General features: G+C 46.2%; 1 protein-coding gene across 1 annotated transcript in view; it reads left to right on the top strand.

The window, feature by feature from the left end:
- The first annotated feature begins 243 nt into the window (after positions 1-243).
- ZNF710 (zinc finger protein 710) overlaps positions 244-7,785 on the top strand; it is a 77,192-nt gene continuing 69,650 nt past the window's right edge. The window contains exon 1 of the mRNA XM_011948298.1: positions 244-798. The gene's annotated coding sequence lies outside the window, so the exon portion shown is untranslated. The remainder of the gene's footprint in view (positions 799-7,785) is intronic.

Here is a 7,785-nt window from a genome sequence, read left to right as displayed (position 1 = left end):
TATTTCTAGCAGAGTTGTGTTTGGAAAGAGGCACAACTTCTTTCTAGAAGGGAGTAAATAAATAAATAAAAGGAGGAGTCCAGCGCATCTTGGAGGAGACAGGTGAAGGCTCCCTGGCCCCACCAGTGCTAATGCTTGGCACAGGCTCATCATCTGGCTTGCTGACCTGTCCCATATCCCCATTCCTCAGGCCTAGCCAGGGCCTAGCCCAGGGCAGGACTCATTGTGTTGAAATAAGGGATCTGTGAATGTGCTGGGTCTGGTGTTAACGGTGGTTGATCCCAGCCCTTTGACTTCAAAGCTGGAAGAAGGCCTTAGAGATTGTCTGAAAGCAACTGAGGCAGGAAGAAAGCTCTGTACCCAGGATTACACAGTAAGTGGCAGAGCCAGCACTCAAACCTGAGCTTTCAGAACCTGTTCCCAGTGCTGTTTCTACAAGGCCACTGTCTCTGCTACTGCTGGGGATCCCGAATCAAGCTCACTTCAAAGAATGTATCTATGAGAGCATGAAACCGTGGGCTCATGCTGCACACATAAGACGGGTAAATGGAGTGCCTCATTTTCCAGATGTGTTACACAAACTATGCTGGAGGATGTGACTGGCCAGTGAGACAACTAGGGGGAACTGGGTGATTCAGGCTGTTTCAACATTGACTTCTTCAAAGTCCAACAATCAGAGAAGCAGTTTAGTCATTGGGATTTTCTCACATCACACCATTTTTTGATCTGGAATGCTTTCTTCGTACTTGGACTTGGATTTGATTTATTTAGGATTGGTCAGGAGAGAAGAGAAGGAATGTAAGGACCCAAGACCTGAACTGATCTCCGTCTGTGGTTTAAATGTCCTACAACGTTCCTGAGGGTAGACGTCTTTGCTTTGTTCATTGCTGAGTCCCTGTGCCTAGAATAGGGTCTCATCCATAGTGGGCCCTCAGTAGATACCTGCTGAATGAATGTACTGGACATTAGGAAAGGATTTACCTCCCAGAAGGAACCCATGAATGACACAGGCAGGGACAGGGAGGTGATTGATGGGAGCTGCAGAGTTGTGCTGTGAGTCATTGCTTCAAACAAGCTCCAGACAGGTGAGGCAGGAGGAGGGGGCTGGGAAGAGAGGATCCTGAATGGGGTGGAGCCCCTGGGTGGAGACTTGTGCAAAACAATAGGTTTTTTTAGACTTTTTTTTTTTTTTTGGAATGGAGTCTCGCTCTTTCATCAGGCTGGAGTGCAGTGGTGCAATCTCAGCTCACTGCAGCCTTCACCTCCTGGGTTCAAGTGATTCTCCTGCCTCAGCCTCCTGAGTAGCTGGGACTACAGGCGTGCACCACTACACCCAGCTAATTTTTGTATTTTTAGTAGAGATGGGGTTTCACCATGTTGGCCAGGTTGGTCTCGATCTCTTGGTCGTGATCTGCCTGCCTGGGCCTCCCAAAGTGCTGGGATTACAGGCGTGAGCCACTGTGCCCAGCCTAAAACAATAGGTTTTGAATTGGACTCAGGATATAGGGAGAATAATAATAATCATGTGTCTTAGGCCAGAATTATGCTACGTGCTTTGTGTATTTGTCTCTGTTAGTCCTTGCAGGTGCTGGCTCTTGCATTCTTATTCTCATTTGGCAGAGGAGTTAAATAACTTGTCCAAGGGCACAGAGCTGGTATCTAAATCCAGGCTGTCTAACTTCAAACTTTGCCTCCCAGGAACAACAATGTGGTCATATATCTCTGCCCATGCCAAAGAGTTGGGCGTTCAGCACTTTGGGGTTCCTTGAAAGGACAGCAGCAGAAAAACTAAAGAAATTGTGGGTCTGCAGCAGAGGGAGGCTGGTCAGGGAGTGGGCCTGAAGAGGGTTCACCCAGTGAAGCCTATAAGGGAATGCTTATTTTAGAGGCCCAACTGTTCCTTAAGCAGAGTGGCTATTGTGAGATCAGGGCTATTTTGCACTTGATAAAGATGTAGGAGATCTTTTTATGGGCAAAGATTGCTTTTCAGCTTAAAGTTTAGTTGTCATATATTTGAAACTAGTGGGAATTTTAAAGCTAAGAAATGTCCTTGTTGGCCTTGATACCACCAGAGGCTGTTTCCCACATGTGTAAATGTTACCTGCCTACTCCAGGATGCTGGCCCAGCCTGTTCCAGACCACAGCAGCTCCTCGTTCATTGGCAGTCTGTGATGTGCTAGACACTGTGCAGGTCCTGTCCTTGTGAAGCTTTCAGTCTCCCTGGGAGGCAGGCATTAAACTAATAATTACACAAATACTCTTTAATTACAGTTGTTATAAATGCTTCACAGGAAAAAGTACGGAGGCATAGAAGCCAGTAATCATGGAGAGGGGGAAGGGAAGCTTTCCTGAAGAAAGGGCATTTAAATAGCCACCTGCAGTGTGGATGAAGAGGCTTTAACCAGGGTGGTACAGTTCATTAACCTTGATGTGAACCTTGCGACTCCATATGTGGTCCATGGACCAGCATCAGCATTACCTGGTAGTGAGTTAGAAATGCAGAGCCCCGGGCTTCTCAGCAAACCTACTGGATCTGCATTTTAATTCAAATGCGTGGTAATGTCTGTAAAGCACTGATGGACTCAAAAGTACTGAAATGAGAGGTTCTCAGCTTCGCTGGGAGCTCATTGGGTGACCCAGGGAAAGTCACCCGGGGTGACTTCTTTGATCTTTGGCTTTTTCCAGTTTGTGCTGTCTCGCTGCTTGTTGAGGGTGACCCACCCCTGTATTGCTGTTGGCGGAAACCCTGCAGACACTAGTCCATGCTCTGGTCTGACTTCTGTAAGCACTGAAGATGGGCTGAACCATCAGAGCTTTTGATAAGGATCAGAATAATTCCCTAAAAGTGTGTGGAGCTGCACACAGGGATTGTCTTAAGGTGACCCTGGGAGGATTTGGCCTGAAGCAAGAGAAAAACTGGCAAGGGTCAAAAGGGCTTTGGGGAAGAAAGGTGTAATGTTTCTGCCAAAAGCGGAACCTAAAACGGGGAGAGAGAGGCACCTGCTCAATAGTTCCATGCATGGGAACATAATACTTTTAAGAATTGCCTCAGAGTTTTATCCCTGAGACCGTCACATTACTGTAGAGAAGACCAGAGGGTTGAAATCGGGGGTCCTGGACTCTTGCAGTGTGTGGGTGGGCTTCGAGGGTCAGGGATACTTGAAACTGTGCAGAAGGTTACATGTGTGTGCTTTTCTGGGAAGAGGACCCATAGCTTTCACTGGCCAGCTCTAAGAATTAGTCAAATGTCTTACTTGACTAACCTCACCCAGCTCTTTTGTTATACAGCACATACTATATGCCAGGCATAATTGTAAGCACTCTACACATACTGTTAGCTCATTTAGGTTGAATACCTTTCTGGAGGTCACAGATCTAGTAAGCCTCAGAGCTAGGGTTAGAACCCAGGCTCTGGGGTCCCAGAGTTGCTGGTTGCAAAGCCTACCCTGGTAACAGGGCAAGCAGGACTAGGGGTGAGCTCTTTTTGGTAGCACAGATGAAGAGGCTCACCCCCACCCCCACTTTACAAGTAAGCATCTCCCCAGTTGTTCATGTAAAACATAGAAAGGATTTTCCCAAGGAAGCACGTTGTGAATAGCTCCAGGTTGCTAGGCTAGCCCATGAAAGCCTGTATCACTATTGAGCCCAACTCATGATTGTTTGCAAAGAAAGTAATTAGAAAATAAAACTGCTGCTGCACTAAAGGCTAAATTAAAAATTCTAGAATTGGAAAGAAGGCACTTGAAGAATTGCACCCTTAAATTAGGGAGGTAAGGTGGCAACAGGAAATTGGGGTTGATTCTGAAAGGGAGGGATTAAAGGATGTTACAGCCAAAGCACAGCCAAATATATGTCGAATCAGCAGCTTCAAAAGGTAAAATAACTGTTTTTTATTACCTGCTAATTAATGTGTATAGTTCACAGACCTGACCCTTCCCCCATCCCTAGTGCCTACCCCAAGTACACAGGCCTTTTGTCTTTTCTGTCATTCATTTTGTATTATTTGAATTTTTATCCAGTATGTGTTATCTTTATTTTATGTATAATATATATGTGTGTGTATATATATATATGTAAGTGAAGTAAAAGAACTATTAGAAGTGGGTTGGAGGCCAGACACAGTGGCTCATGCTTATAATCACAGGACTTTGGGAGGCCCAGGCTGGAGGATTGCTTGAGCCCAGGAGTTTGAGAACAGTCTGGGCAACATAGTGAGACCCTGTCTCTACAAAAAAATTTTAAAAATCAAGCGGCCGGGCGCGGTGGCTCAAGCCTGTAATCCCAGCACTTTGGGAGGCCGAGACGGGCGGATCACGAGGTCAGGAGATCAAGACCATCCTGGCTAACACGGTGAAACCCCGTCTCTACTAAAAATACAAAAACTAGCCGGGCGAGGTGGCGGGCGCCTGTAGTCCCAGCTACTCCGGAGGCTGAGGCAGGAGAATGGCGGGAACCCGGGAGACGGAGCTTGCAGTGAGCTGAGATCCGGCCACTGCACTCCAGTCCGGGCGACAGAGCGAGACTCCGCCTCAAAAAAAAAAAAATTTTAAAAATCAGCCAGTGGCACGTGTAGCTGTAGTCCCAGCCACTTGGGAGACTAAGGTGGGAGGATCACTTGAGCCCAGGAGGTTGAGGCTGCAGTGAACTGTGATGGCGTCAGTGTACTCCAGCCTGAAAACCCTGTCTCAAAAAAAAAACCAGTGAGTTGGTCTCTTTTGCAATCACCATTGTAAAGGATTTTCTGATATTAACTACATATGCTCTATTGTGTGTTTATTTCTGGGAGAACTAAGAAAACTGTTGGAAATGTGAGGATTTTTAGTGTAGTGGGAAGCTGAGAATAAGTGTATCACATTGCGACCCAACTATTTTCCCTTTCTTCTTTCCCTGCCCCCAACATGTTATATGTATGGAATCGAAATGAAGTTAGAGTGGTCACTACAGAAAGCAGGAATGTCTACCCTCCACATTTAAATGGGAAACTACAACTTTTGTGATAACTCTTGGTTATGTGTGGTTTTGTCGTCTGGATGGTACCTGGAATGACATCCTGAGCCCCATCCCATTCTGGGTGGGACAGCAAGGATACAGGCTTCCAGACTGGGAAGGCTGTCCTGCGTGTGTTTGGTAAAAGACAGTGGCTAAACTTGGGGCACATCAGAATGTCCTCACAAGGACCAAGTCCAAGCTGGCCCCTTGAGAAGCATCAGGTACCCTTTGGAAGCTGGTAGTGCTGGTCAGTTTAATCTCACTCTGTGATGTCTGATCCTCGGGCCCTGGGCTCACAAGCCATCGCTTCCCATCATGGCTCCATTCTCTAGCTGCAAATCACAAGATCATTTGTAGACTTGCCAGTACCCAGAAGCAGGTCACCTCTGAAATTCAGAACTCTTCCTGTCTTCCCACTACACAGCGCTCCTTGAAGCAGCCCTGCCCATCCCTGCCCCAACCTGGGAAATCTGTGCCCACTTCCCTGGTCCATTCCCCATGTGGCCACCGTCAACCCCACTGCTTGTTCCTCTGTGTCCTGCCCTGGCTTCCTCCCTAGGTCTGGGCACCCCACATCCTCCTATGCCTTAATTCTCCACCTACAGCTACAGTCACACCTCTCTCCCCGTCCCCAACCCTAACCTGTGTCACTTCTCTTTACCCTAGGATTTCACGAAGAGTCCACTCAATCCCCACTTCCTCTCTCCCCCTCTCCTCCTTGCCAGCTCAACAACAGTGGAGCATTTCACCCCAGCCCACTCTCACTCCAGCTGGCTCTCCTAGAGGTCCCTGGCCACCTAATCATGCCCGGTGGCCCATCTTGTGAATTCCTTTTACCTGACTGCCTGGTGGCCCATCTTGTGACTTCCTCTTACCTGACTTCTCCATAGCAGTTACTATCATGAACAGTCTTCTCCACCTTGGGTCTGGCTCATCACTCTGGGTCCTTTTCCTGTCTCTCATCTGCTTTTTGTGCCATTCTTTCCTCTTGCCATGCTTTGGTGCCTTGGTCATGGTTCATTGCTACTTACTTACCTACCACGACTGTGGTTTCAGCCTGTATAGGCCTCTTGGCCTATGATCCCTGTCCTCATGTCTCCCATAGACAGCCTAGGGCTGGATTTCCTTTTGTTTTTAATCTAGTCTGATACCTATGCTCTGTAACCAGAGAGTTCAAGCCATTTGCATTTGTTATGGTTTTGGAAATAGATGGATTTCTTTTTTTCTTCTTCTTCTTTTTTTTTTTTTTTTCTTTGAGACAGGGCCTCACTCTTGTCACCCAGGCTGAAGTGCAGTGGCAGATCTCAGCTCACTGCAACCTCTGTCTCCCACGCTCAAGTGATCCACCTCAGCTTCCCAAGTAACTGGGACCACAGGCATGCACCACCACAGCTGGCTAATTTTTATGGGGTTTTTTTTGTTGTTTTTTTGTAGAGATGGGGTTTTTCCATGTTGCCCAGGCTGGTCTTGAACCCTGAGCTCAGGCTATCCACCTGCCTCAGCCTACCAAAGTGCTGGGATTACAGTGTGAGCCACCGCACCTGGCCAAAACAGGATGCAGATTCCTTTCTACCATCGTGTTTGGTGTTTTCTGTGTGTGCTTTTTCTGATTCTTCTGTTCATTCTTTCGAATTGATTGAAAGTTTTTTTTTCTTTCCTTCACTCCATTTTTTCTCTACTGCTTTGAAACTTATATACTATTTTTTAAAATTTTTTATTTTTAGAGGCAGGATCTTGCTCTGTCATCCAGATGGGAGTGTAGTGGCAGGATCATAGCTGACTGTAACCTTGATTTACTGGGCTCAATTAATTCTCCCGCCTCAGTCTCCTGAGTAGTTGGTCTTGAATTTGAACTTATGTTCTTGAACTTCTGTTTTTTATTGTTTTTTGTTTCATTTTGTTTTGTTTTGTTTTGAGATGGAGTCTTACTCTGTTGCCCAGGCTCGAGTGCAGTGGTACAATCTCGGCTCACTGCAACCTGTGCCTCCTGGCTTCAAGTGATTCTCCTGCCTCGGCCTCCCGAATAGCTGCAATTACAGGCGTGTGCCACCATGCCTGGATAATCTTTGTATTTTAGTAGAGACAGGGTTTCACCATGTTGCCCAGGCTGGTCTTGAACTCCTGACCTCACGTGATCCACCTGCCTCGTCCGCCCAAAGTGCTGGGATTACAGGTGTGAGCCACTGTGCCCGGCCTAGCCTCCTGAGTAGTTAGGACTACAGGCATGGAATCACCACTCCTGGCTGTTCTATTTTTTAGAGGCAGGGTCTGGCTATGTTGCCCAGGCTGATCTTGAACTCCTGGCTTCAAGCCATGCTCCTGCCTTGGCCTCCCAAAGTGTTGGAATTACAAGTGTGAGCCACCGTGCCTGGCCTGAAACACAGACTGCGTAATGTTCAGTTGGTGTCTATATATTTTTTTCAAACAATGTAAAGACCTTAGAATGCTTTATATAAAGTCACCACTGTCCCTCCCCACATTCCATTGTCATACAGTAGTTTATGTTTCTGTCTTTAATCCCACAAATTGGACTCTAATTTTAATGTTGTATACACCTAATCCTTTGTTTTTATTTTTCACATATTTACCTTTTACTCACATTTTTCTTTTCATCTCAGGTCTTCTTTCTGGGATCAGAACATCATGTGGCAAAGGTCTTTTAGTCATAAGCTTTCAGTTTCTGTTTGGCTGAAATATTATTTCATCCTTATTCTTTTTTTTTTTCTTCTTCATCTTTTTTTAGTCTAGAATATATATAATAATGGCTTTATCCTTACTCTTTTTTTTTTTTTTTTT

This window comes from Colobus angolensis, unplaced genomic scaffold (assembly GCF_000951035.1).
Source record: "Colobus angolensis palliatus isolate OR3802 unplaced genomic scaffold, Cang.pa_1.0 Scaffold278, whole genome shotgun sequence".
In the NCBI taxonomy this organism is placed as follows: Eukaryota; Metazoa; Chordata; class Mammalia; order Primates; family Cercopithecidae; genus Colobus; species Colobus angolensis.
This window is presented reverse-complemented; position numbering and strand designations above follow the sequence as displayed.